The sequence below is a fragment of the Notothenia rossii genome, assembly GCF_949606895.1.
Source record: "Notothenia rossii genome assembly, chromosome: 8".
In the NCBI taxonomy this organism is placed as follows: Eukaryota; Metazoa; Chordata; class Actinopteri; order Perciformes; family Nototheniidae; genus Notothenia; species Notothenia rossii.
The window spans coordinates 39,270,220-39,283,155 of record NC_136906.1 but is presented as its reverse complement, the minus strand read 5'-3'; the positions used below and the strand labels follow the sequence as shown (position 1 = coordinate 39,283,155).

General features: G+C 41.2%; 1 protein-coding gene and 1 long non-coding RNA gene across 11 annotated transcripts in view; one reads left to right on the top strand and one right to left on the bottom strand.

Moving 5' to 3' along the window:
• pdxdc1 (pyridoxal-dependent decarboxylase domain containing 1) overlaps positions 1-12,936 on the top strand; it is a 127,451-nt gene that overhangs the window by 51,195 nt on the left and 63,320 nt on the right. The window lies entirely within an intron of this gene.
• Positions 1,645-12,618, bottom strand: LOC307017113. Its single transcript, XR_013802026.1, has 3 exons — positions 12,147-12,618; positions 5,428-5,517; positions 1,645-2,129 (listed from the first exon to the last, which is right to left on the bottom strand). It is a non-coding gene; the product is annotated as an uncharacterized lncRNA (long non-coding RNA).

The window sequence follows — 12,936 nt, the reverse complement described above, 5'->3', positions numbered from 1 at the left end:
CAAAATCTTGTTCTGCATGTTGACCAAAAATAGAAAGCAACATTTGCTTATGGCATTCTTGAGTGCACTTGCTTCATTGCGCTCATCCTTTTTGTTACTGGTAAGGGATATTTTGACGAGGGCTTTTATAATGTCTCCATATCTGTGCCTTAACGCAACAAGCGCATCATGGCGAGTGGGACATAAGCGTTTTAATGTGATAGTTCTGCTCTCTGGCGTCATTAACTCACTGAGCAATGCGCATCGTTTGATACTGTGACCAAAAAAGTTGTAGAGCGTCTCCACAGTGTCATAGAACTGCTTCACTCTAGGGACATTTTTAACAGAGTCGTTGAGTGCTAGGTTGAGATTATGAGCAGCGCAATGAACATAGTGGGCAAGGGGCTCCTTCTCGGCTATTCTTGCTTGCACGCCTGAATACACACCACTCATATTAGCCGCCCCATCATAGCCCTGTCCGCGACATTTAGACAGATCTAATCCGTTTTTCTCTATAGAACCAAGGATTTTGTTTTCAAGCTCTGAAGCTGATGAACCTTCAGTCACTTGAAAACCCAAAAAGACTTCATTGATCTGTATATCTGTTGCAATATCCATGTCATTCTTAACAACAGTTATGTAGCGGTAAACCTGACTCAACTGGTCTATCTTTGACACATCTTGCGTTGTGTCCATGATGACGGAATAAAATGGGGCTTCGTTTATTTCATCAATGATGTCAGCTTTCACACGTTGAGATAATATGTAAATAATCTCATCTTGAATCTGGGGACTGAGGTATTTCACTGACCCTTCTGTTCGGTTGATTAGCTCTTTCAAAACAGGGTCGTAGCGAGCCAATAATTCTATTATTGACAAAAAGTTGCCAGCTTTTCCCTGACCTAGAACCTCTCGATGGCCCCTGAATGCCAAGTTGCTTGAAGCTAGAGTGAGAGTTACATTAACAATGCGCTCCACGACCTGTCTCCAAAATTGGGCGGCATTACGCACATTCCTCTCCAGGTCAGCGTCTATTGTGCCGTTGGTTTTCCACTGCTCATATACTACGCGTGAGGAGGAGACCTGTTGCTGCTTTCATTTCCAGTGTCCGGTACCTCTTCACCTTGCGGCGCAGCAGGTAAGGAGCCGGAGGGGGAGGGGTGCGGCTGGTCAAGCGTCAGGCCTGGCTCTCCTCTAGACGAGCAGCTAGCAGCTGCTGAGTCGTCCCTATTATTATTTGTATTATTATTATTATTATTATCATTATCATCATCATCACTACAGCCGAGAGACAGAAAAGGAAATAAGCTAGGCGGCCGAGCTACACGAAGTAACAACAACCATGATATCAACATTTACCACAAACTCACATTTTCTTGTTGACAGTTTGTGTCCGTGATTGTAGCCTACCTGTAAATCTGGCTAACCCCCACTAACGTTGTTGGCGGGCTGGGGCTCGTGGATGAAACACGGCTGGCAGTGGCAACAACTTCAGGTTCATCTCCCGCAGGAGGAGGAGTAGGGCGAAAAAAATATCCATCTAGCTTGGACAATTTGGCTTTTCCTTGGTCCTTTTTATCTTTTTCTTTGCGTTTTGTAGCTCCACTTTTGTGTTTATAAATGCTCATGCTTAGGCAGTGCTCTGTTGAATGACAAGTGATCGATGATGACGTTGACGTTCATTTACGTATGATGTTGATGGACGGCTGTTGATGACGATTTTACCCAAAATACATTTGGAGACAATAGAAGGGATTCACTTGCAATTTTTCATGTTTTAATGTTAAATGGGAGTGTGAAAATAGCAGCACAAGTTCAACTCATATTATAAGCTACAATGCTTTATACCTAATATGACCACGAACGTTAGTGCACTCAGTTGCACGAGGCAGCAGGGCCCGCCAGCAAATATCTCGGGGGCGGAGCCTGCTGCCTCGGCGACAGGCCCCCATTGGGTCCCGACCATCCCGGGCCCGGGGAGCCCTGCCCCTACAGCCCCCCCTGAAGCTCCGCCCCTGCTCTTAGTGAATGTCCTGTACTGCTCTTAAATCTCATGACATCAGCTTTTCCTTTCCCTCTTGGATGTTCTTCTGGACCCTCAGAGAAAGAGAAAATGATGAAGCAGTCCTGTCTCTCAGGCCTGTCCTTGCCTAGCAGAAATATCAAAAAACATATCATTGCAGAGCAAGTGTGTAATTTAAGAAAGAGGTGTGTTTGTTGCTGCAGTCATTAAACCGCTCTTAAAAAAGAATAATCTAGATCAGCGGTTTTCAAAGTGTGAGGCGCGCCTCCCCTGGGGGGCGCCAGAGAGCTTCAGAGGAGGCGCAGCGTGAGACACAAAAGAACGAGAAAAAGACGAGTAAAGTGACACTTGCCCACTTGTGGCTGTCTGTGGAGACCGAGTTCCCCCACCTCGCCAAAAAGGCTGTAAAAGTGCTCATTCCCTTCACCTCCACCTACCTGTGTGAGTGCAGGTTTTCCGCATTGACTTTGATCAAAAGCAAGTACCGGTAAAGGCTGCAGCCAGAATATGATCTGCGTTTATTCCTGTGTGCATCAAAGACGCAGACTCATTGTTCCCACTAAAGTAGGGGTGAGTGTAATAAGGAGGCAAAGTTGACGTACAATGTGTTGCCGGGAGCATATAAGGATTTATCCACCATGTTGAAAATGTTAAAAAAAATATGTCTTGAGAACACGGCGTGCGGAAATATACGGGTCGTGCTGCAGCTAGATGTGCCTGTCCTCTGTAAGAAGGTGTAGGCGACTGACATGCAAGGAAGAACGGCTGTCCACAGTCTGTTCCAACTTTAACAACTGTATTAACTTCAAGGGTAGTGAATTGAACATGCAATTGTAATTGGGTGTGTGGTATATTTTCATGCACGGACACGCATGTTCCACAACACACAAACTGAACAACATTCAATTTTCCGATCGCTACCAGTGTCCTTGCGATCTTGTTATAATAACTTATAATAAGTGCACGTTACTGATGCAATATGGTTGAGACCATTCGGGCTTATTCTAGAGGGGTGCAAGGAATAGTCCAAGTAGTGGGGGAGTTTTATACAATATATTTAAAACATAAAAATAAAAAGGTTTTAAAAAGTTATTGTTTTATGTTTTAAGGAGGTGACGCTTCTCAGCCAATCAAATCGGTGCAGTCAGCACGATAGATTCAAACACACACACACAGAGACGAGACAAGAGGAGAGAAACAGTCGGAGTAATTTCAAATGGCGGAAGGTAGACAGCGAAAACAGAGCATTTAATTACATTTTCTCTTACTGGACCTCTTTGAAATGCAATTGAATACCCCTGCATTATAGCAACAACAACAATAATAATAATAATAATAATAATAACAGCAATAATAATTGGGAGGAGGGGCGCGGCTGTTCTTATGTTCTCTGAGGGGAGGCTCACCTACCCACACTTTGAAAACCCCTGATCTAGATGCTTCAGTAATGAACAATTACAGGCCCATATCAAACCTGCCATTTCTAGGTAAAATCATAGAAAAAGTTGTTTTTCAACAGTTGAGTAATTTTTTGCATTTAAATAACTGTTTCGATGTGTTCCAGTCAGGCTTTCGTCCAAACCACAGCACTGAGACTGCTCTTGTAAAGGTGTTCAATGACATCCACTTAAACACAGACAGTGGCAGAACTTCAGTGTTAGTATTATTAGATCTCAGTGCTGCGTTTGACACTGTTGACCACAATATATTACTTGACCGACTGGAAAACTGGGTGGGACTTTCGGAAACAGTTCTAAATTGGTTTGAATCCTACTTAAAGGATAGAAACAACTTTGTTTCTATAGGTAAATAAACATCTGAGTTGACAAATATGACATGTGGGGTACCTCAAGTCTCCATCCTGGGGCCTCTTCTCTTTAACATCTACCACTGGCTCAGATAATGAAAAACAACAAAATAAGTTACCATGGCTATGCGGATAACACACACATTTACGTAACAATTTCACCAGGAGACTATGCTCTAATTCAAACACTGAGTAAGTGCATTGAACAAATCAATGACTGGATGTGTCAGAACTTTCTCCAATTAAACAAAGATAAAACTGAGGTAATGGTTTTTGGAGCCAAGGCAGAACGTATAAAAGTTAGCGCTGAGCTTCAGTCTGCAATGTTCAAAACAACAGATAAAGCCAGAAATCTAGGTGTAGTCATGGGCTCTGACCTGAGTTTCAACAGTCACATTAAAACAGTTACTAAATCAGCCTCCAATCACCTAAAGAATATATCTAGGATTAAAAGACTAATGTCACAGCAGGATTTGGAAAAAACGTGTCCATGCTTTTATCTTCAGTATACTGGACTACTGTAATGGTGTCTTAACAGCTCTCACTCAAAAATCTATTTGAAAGCTGCAGCTGATTCAGAACGCTGCTGCTCGAGTCCTCACTAACACTAAGAAAGTGGATCACATCACTCCTGTTCTGAAGTCTTTACATTGGCTTCCTGTGTGTCAAATAATAGATTTCAAAATACTGCTGCTGGTTTATAAAGCTTTGATTGGTTCAGGCCCAAAATACATTTCTGACCTACTGCTAAATTATGAACCATCCAGATCTCTCAGGTCTTCAGGGACTGGTCAGAACTAAACAGGGTAAAGCAGCGTTCAGTTATTATGCTCCAAATATCTGGAACAAACTCCCGGAAACCTGGAGGTCCACTGCAACTCTTACTACTTTTAAATCCAGGCTGAAGACTTTTCTTTTTGCCGCTGCTTTTAATTGAACTATTCACATCTTAAACTGCACTGTAACTTTTATCCATGTATTTTTTATTTTTTTTTAATGTTTATTTTATTATCTTTTCTTTTTAATGACTGATTTTAAATGCCATTATCTTAATGTCTTTCATTTTTTGTAAAGCACTTTGAATTGCCTTGTGTTGAAAGGTGCTATATAAATAAACTAGCCTTTCCTTGCCTTTGTTTGTTCAGGGGCTATAAATATAATAATTTTTTTATTTGAATGTGTTTTTTAAATCCAACAGTGTACTACAAAGATAATCAGATTATGAATAAACCGTTCTAAATTCATCAACATTGAAATAAATGTATTATTAAAATAATATTTAACTGTTATCAAAACTTAGTGCAACTGTAGAAGCTTGCTCTGTTCGGTTGTCTCACTGAAAGAATCACTTTTAACACATTTTTTTAAAGTCAGTATGCAGAGACAAAGGGTCATAGTTCTCACTATGTTCAACAATATTTGCCTTAAATACATTGAAATGTGAAAGTTGAACAAAAAAGTGATGTTGCTTTGTAAAATGTAACCTTTTGCTAAGAAAGTTCACTCCACATCACTGATGTGTAGGTGATCTAGTATTTAGTCATGTTTAATGGCATGTATATCAGTGTATTAGAGTCATTACTTTATGCATTCTTTGTAAAGTATGAAAAAGGTGTACCTTGGAATCCGTGCTGAAGTTCTCTGCTGTTAGGAGTCCAGATCTGTCTCTCCTCCTCTGGTCCAGCCTGTCTGGATCACCTTAAGGACACTTTGAACAAACAGATGTAAATTTACATGCGTGGCTTACAGACTTCTTTACATGCAAACAACTTTTTATCTTCTTTTAAAAACAGGTCATAATCTTATTGTTATACTTAAAGAGCATCTTGCAGGGTTTTTTTTCTTCCTACATTTATGCTTAAACTTGCTTGAAAATTACAATTAAAAAAGTGAATGTAGGATTTGATATGTTTTACGAGACATAAGGGCAGGAATTCAGAGGGAAAGGAGCAATTTTGAGCTCTGCTCTTAAAAACGGCTTTTTTTTAAGGTCATATGTCAAACGCGTCCTATTACATCACAAAGGGTAAACATCTCCGCTCTCTGACCGCGGGTATAGTTAGTTTGCGTTGAGTTGAGCGGTTGTGTTTTAGTGAGCTGGTATTTTTCGGCAGTTTTATATTGTATTTCACCATTTGTAATCATGATGCAGTATTGTGTTTGTGGAGGTTGCACAAATACCAGCCTGTCAGGACATCGAGTCCACAGTAAAAAGGACTGGAGCTAGCGTTCGTTCCTGGGTGCGTTGTGCATCCACCTCCCTGCAGCACATACTCTCCACAGCTTTATCAGGAAACCGTATTACTTCTCTCTCCCCCCCTTCGCAGCTCTCTCTCTCTCCCCTCCGGTACACGGCACCGTAAGACGTAGTGTGGAGTTGCATTAGGTAACGCTGTGGTGGCTGTACTGCTCCAGCCGTCTCCTTTGTGTTTGTTTGTTTCCCCCTGTCTGTGTTGTTTGTGTGTGCTGGCTGTCACTCCTTGCTCCCGGCTCAACCTCCACTCACCTGCTGCAATCAGCTGTGCACCCTCCCTGACTACACACCTGCTTTCCATCAAGCCATTTACAACGGCATATCAACGGAGGCTCCACAACCTTTCTCCGCCAGATCGTCAAGTATCAGCCGTATCTCGCGTCTCTCCTCCGGTACACAGCACCGTAGTGTGGAGTTGCATTAGGTAATGCGAGATACGGCTGATACTTGCGCATTAGTTTCTGTTATGGATCAGTATCAACAGTCCTGCCAGTAACGTTACTATATTATCAATGCTACGTTAGTTATAGCCTGATATATGATAGCTAACTTCACAATGTTGTGATGTGACGTTAGCTAACATTCTGTAGCTAACGCCGGTCACTCACCAAGATAGCTGCCCAGTTCTCCACTGGTTCTCCTCACACCACAGCTCAATTTCTCTCCGATGGCCGTTATTTCTTCTAATCCTTGGCTGCTCCTGGTCTCTTGGACGCCTAGCAGGCTCATAATTATAAGGTTGTGGTCCCTCATATGCATTTGAATATTCATGTTCAACTTCTTCTGTGTCTTCTGTGTCGAAACTAGCATTGGGATCCATGTTTATTAATACGTTACACCGGCCGCTCTCCCCCTTGTTTCCCCTATGTTACGTCACACGCGGGAGGTCACATGCCGAGGCTTCTTTATGCGGAAGTGAACATTTCTTACAAAAACGACGCCAGATGTCACTGTCGTGTATATTTCTGTATATTTTTTTGAAAATCTAGTGTATTCATCATTTTCCTACATATTTATACACAGGTGTCTTTAACCTGGAAGTTGCTCTTTAAGAAATTGCTGGATATCACAGTCCTTATACTGTATCAGTTTGATTGAGTATTATTGTGTAGGTCCTTTTCATTTTACTGTTACTTTGGATGAGTTTTTCATGAGTCAGTCAAATGTATTTGTTTTCATATGCCATATTCATATGTATCACACACGTAGGGGTAATACACAAACCTATTCAACAAATGAAATGCAATGGATAAGCTTAATGTTCACTGAAGTCACAGATAACGTCATATCTAATATTTAAACAAATCATTTCCTTGTCACTAAAGCATTGACTACGCTATTCATCGTCCTTAAATGCAGGCATTAAGTTACATGTTCCGTTCTACAGCCACGATAAGGCTGTTTCTCAAGTGTGAGGATAATACAATTAAAAAAGGCATTGCATTGGTAATAATATTAAAAACAACAATGTTTGGGTCGTTCGTCGGATAGGCGGTTAGCTGCAATAAATAACTCCAGTTCAACAAACCATATTACAATATCTAAGGGAGTGTTATATGTTCTGGACCATCTTGAAATGTGACATTCATATTTTAAAGATACACACATTTGATTGTGAGGTTGATTTAATATACACTAAGCCTCTCTTCCACAATACGTTGACGTTAGCAAGTCTATTTTATGCTATAGTAGAGCATAGCGAATTGAAATTAACCTTAACAATGCATACAGTAACCTAACGAGCAAACTAACTATCTAACGTACAAGGATGACCTTATTTTACCAACCCCGCACAGAAGCCTTTTGGTATACAGTAGCATCCCACTTAATGTTTATTACTTCTATTACGTTTAACTTGGATGCTACGCATAGCATCATTAGCCCAGATGGAGCTACCGATTGCTCAAATGATAACCCAACTCTAAACATTCATTAACGTTAGTGTAGCGTCCCCAACTGAATAATGGGCATACTCTCAAACTGATGGTATCCTTTTATTGTACACCCTTGCATGTATACATTAAGTGTCAAGTAGCAACGTAAGAGCTAAGAAAAGAAAGAAAACAATAATTAGCCACCATCTCGCAGATAAAACATCTCCATTCCTTGCATTTAAAAACGTTACATTTCTAATAAACTAAATAATGCAATTATAGCTCACTACTGCCCCCTAACTAACAGAGCAGAACACATGTAGGCTAATATAGCAGTTTTGCTAATTCGAAAGCATGGACTCAAAACTCTGCAAAACTAAGAAATAACACCACATAATATCAATACACATATTAATTAAAGTAATAACAAACCTTGTGCCCCTATCAGCCAGGTGCTAAAAACCCAGCGTAACTAATTATTTGATGTTAATTTCTCCGTCATTCATCCGTCATTACACGTGTTTACACCAAGCGGCAAACTCTGGGGAACAGCCGGGACGCCAATACGGAAGTGCAACACACTGCAGTTCATACATGGGCCGCTAGGGACTGACTGCAGAAAGGAGCAATTTCCATAGACCCCCATGTTAAAATGCCCAACTTTACAGCAGAAAAAAAACATGTTTCTACCCATGGATGCAATAAATATTATTATCGATATAGTTAGATTCCACCTTCATGATTATGAATCTGTGAGTGAATTGTTTTCTAACACGACCCTTTTATTTATATTAGGTCTTAACGTTTTTGCATAAATTAGGGCGTGGTCACTTTGATGGACATGTAGATGCCTCACTGTCAGCTAACAGCAACTTGTCCACTCTGATAGGCTACAACCATAGAGGCTACAACGTTAGTTAGTCATAGTACTGTACTTGACCCTTTAGCTTTAGCCGTGTTCATGGTGATTGTGCCTTTTTAGGGAATATTGTTACAAATACCAGACAATTAAAATGTCGTGCTGTGCGCTTGAATGTACTAACAGAACTTCCAAGAAGTCTAAAATGATAATATTGTATATGTTAATCCCGTTCGCAGGTGTTTGTGTGCTTGGTAGTTTAGCTTGTTACTTATTAGCCAGCTAAGGACGTAACCCTTTCCATACATATTAGGGCTGTCAAGTTAACGCGTTAATAACGCAAAAAAAAATTAACGCCACTAATTATTTTAACGCGATTAACGCATGTGTATTTTTTGTCCTCGGCCGCCCCGTAGTTTTAGAGCGCATCGAGTTTAAAATACCATCTACAAGCTGATGCTGACAGCCCCGCTCCTGCCGTCCGCTTGCGGCAGACCCCACTTCCACGCTCACCGGCAGGTACCGACTGGCCATCGGGAGGACCGGGAGGGTGTGTGTATGTGTGGCGCAAGAGAGAGACCTTACGTGTATTGTTGTTGTTGGTAGCATCTGGTGCCAGCTAGCTGCGCTAACGGATATAAGGAGCTGTTTAAATTAAAACAGAGGAGTGACATTTTGCCGACAACTGCGCCGAGCACTTCACTTTATGCAGGTAGCCAGACAGTGGGACATTGTACGAAAAATCGGCACACTCAGCACGGGTAGTGTGCGCAACATGATCACAGCGTCCAGGCAGCTCCCGTTCGAGCATTATGCCTTGAGTTGTACATAGCTCCAACGATCCATCACGCACGCACGCGCTCACACACACACACACGCTCACACACACACACACGCTCACACACACACACACACACACACACACACACACACACACACACAAACACACACACACACACACACACACATTGTATTATTGTATGAGAGAGGTTCCAGATTGAATTGAGGTTAATATTTGTAATGTTCAGAGGTTGTTGTGTTTAATATTCATGAGAATATTTGTCATTGTTCAAATGATAATAAACATTTGCATAAAGCATATTTGTCCACTCATATGTTGATAAGAGTATTAAAAACTTGAAAACTATCCCTCTAAGGTACATTTAGAACAGATCAAAAATGTGCGATTAATTTGCGATTAACTATGGACAATCATGCGATTAATCGCGATTAAATATTTTAATCGACTGACTGCCCTAATACATATACATTTTAGTTTATGATTCAGCCTTGGGTAAGACTTTTATAGTCTATGGCTATGACGCCCATAATGCTAAACGAGAGCAAATGTTAATAGGGGACCCAATTATCCCAGTCGTGACCGCTGGGAAACGCAGACTTGGTTCGCCTGCTGTAGTATTAGCTTAATAAATTATGTTAAACAAGGGTTATTAAGCTGAACATCGCCACAATTGTTCTGCTATGTATCGGTAATTATTTTCTTAACGTGTGAATGACAAGCATTAAGAATAACTAGGGCCGGGACTTTAACGCGTTAATTAAGATTAATTAATTACACAAACATTAACGCGTTATAAAAAATTAACGCATTTTGATCGCACTTATTTTTGCCCTGCGGAACGTTTCTCACTGGATGAGTTTCAGGCGTACCGATTATACTGGAGCACCAACTAACGTTCATGACTTCAGACAACAACAAACCACAGTGAACAATAGTCAAACATGAACAAAGAAGCTGATGAGACCGCTTTGGTTGGCCACGTGGATGGGAAATTTTGTTTTAAAAAACGCACGGATGGAAGCGTCGATTAGAGCACGGTTGTATGCAAATTATGCAAAAAGGAATTCGCATATCACCGCAGCACATCAAGCATGGGGGGGGGGGGGGGGGGGGGGGGGGGGGGGTGCTAGTGGATCGCCGGAGCTGTTAGATTAACATTAACATGCTTATTGTAGTTGTGAGTGCACTTGCCTTGCGGTCTGTAGCACCGTCCTTGATGGAGCATATGTGTGGACTGGACCTGCATTTTACAGGAAAGGAGTGAGCAGAGAGTAGAGTAGTTGTCGATTCTGCCTCATCCTCTCAGACTTTGAGTTGCGCGCACTACTAAAGAGACATGTTACCATGGAAACCAAACAATGGTGTAGCTGTATTAAAGTCAGAGTGGAAGCAGTCGTGTGTAAATCTGATTTTGTCAGAAATCGGGAGAAATGCGGGAGAAATATGACCCCGGGAGGGAACCGGGAGAGGGCAATGAAATCGGGAGTCTCCCGCGAAAATCGGGAGGGTTGACAAGTATGACCCACACCCAACCCACACTCAACCAGATGACTGGTTTCAGGGCCAGGATAACTAAGTCCACTTCTGAAAAAATAACCAGCTCACTGGATTGCACTCGACTGTAGACCACTTGGAGTGGTAGAAGATAAGGGGCTGCAAAAGCTACTACAGATTGCATCGTCTGACACAACATATGAGCTGCCATGCAGAAAGACAGTGACAAAAAGAATCCAGCAGCTTTATGACAATGAAAAGGAAGATAAAGGGAATGTATTGGAGAAAGCCGAATGTGTTGCCCTGACTGGGGATCATTGGACCTCGGTAAGCAATTCAAATTACCTCTGTGTGACGGCACACTTTATTGACATCTTCTCAGGTCAAATATTTATATGTGATTAAAAATGCGATTAATTTCGATTAATTAATTACAAAACCTCTAATTAATTAGATTATTTTTTTAATCGAGTCCCGGCCCTAAGAATAACAAAATATAGCTAATTCTCTTGCAGATTGTCTCATTTGATTATGAATGTAACGTTTATATAGGGGAACGAGACTGTTAGCAGTAACTTGGTATGCATGTATTTCATGTTAGCTTAGCTTCTTAGCCTGAGCTAGCTCTGTTTACTTCCAGTTCGGAGGCAGCAGATCCCGCCTCGGCTCCGCCTCTTTGCCCTTATTTGGAGCAGGCAGGATTAGACTCTGACGTCGCTGTCAAGCGTTAGTGGCCGACTCCGCCTTCTAAGGCTTCTCGGCAACTCTGCTGAATCCTATGGGTGACGTCACGGACACTACGTCCATTTATATATACAGTCTATGGTTTAAACTCCTTCGTTCTCTATTCACTTACGGCAAAAGTCCCTTCAAAATAAAAGTCCGTATCTTATAACTATCAAAATAAAAGTACAAAACTAAAACTTTACCACAGGAAAACATCGGCACACAAATATAACCACCTCTACAAAAGGCGAAACATATTAAAGGTCATTTACAGTTAGCTTAATAAAAACACCAGTAACATAACATAAAGTACGCAGGGTTGACTTACCGAAGAAACTGCATTCATGGACGGTCTGTTTTAACCGCAGATAAATCCTATATCTGCATGACGAATAGTCCACCAGGAACCAACACAAGAAACACGGCCGAGTTCAAGTAGTGTTCTCCTCATGAGCTGAGCATCACGGAGCCAATGGAGCTGACGGAGCTAGCAGTGAGACAAAGGAGCTAGGAGCAGCAGTCCCGTTGTCATGAAGGGGGAATCTAACTATAGAAACATGTTCATTTTCTGATGTTAAGTTGGACATTTTAACATAGGGTCTACGGGAATTGCTCCCATCTGCATCCATCACCTACAGTTTGCAGCATTGGGCTTCACCGCACTCTGTCCCAGAGTTCACTGCTTGGCTCTGATAGGCCAGAAGTCGGTTTGATTGCATTCGGGCTCGATTGCTTATCCTGTCTGAGTAGCCCACATTGCAATTTTGGACATCGAATTTTAAACACTGACATTTTTTACGTCAAATTTCTTAACACCAATATTGTGCATTCGAATTGTTTTCACTTTAATTTTTGGGATCTTAATTTGACTATTCAAATTTTTTTAACTTGAATTGTTACATTTTTATTTCACATAGGTAAATTCAGATACATGATTTTCAAAGCAATTATTTTCAATGCTATAAATTTGGTGTCTGATAAAATTCAAATACTTCTGTCTCTTGTTTGCTTCCATAGTTTTTGGTCTGCGCCGGAAGATGTGTAGGCTTTCTGCTGTCCTGATGTTAATCAAAAGTAAAAGTAGTCATTGTGCAGATTGATATTTCTCTTTTAATAAA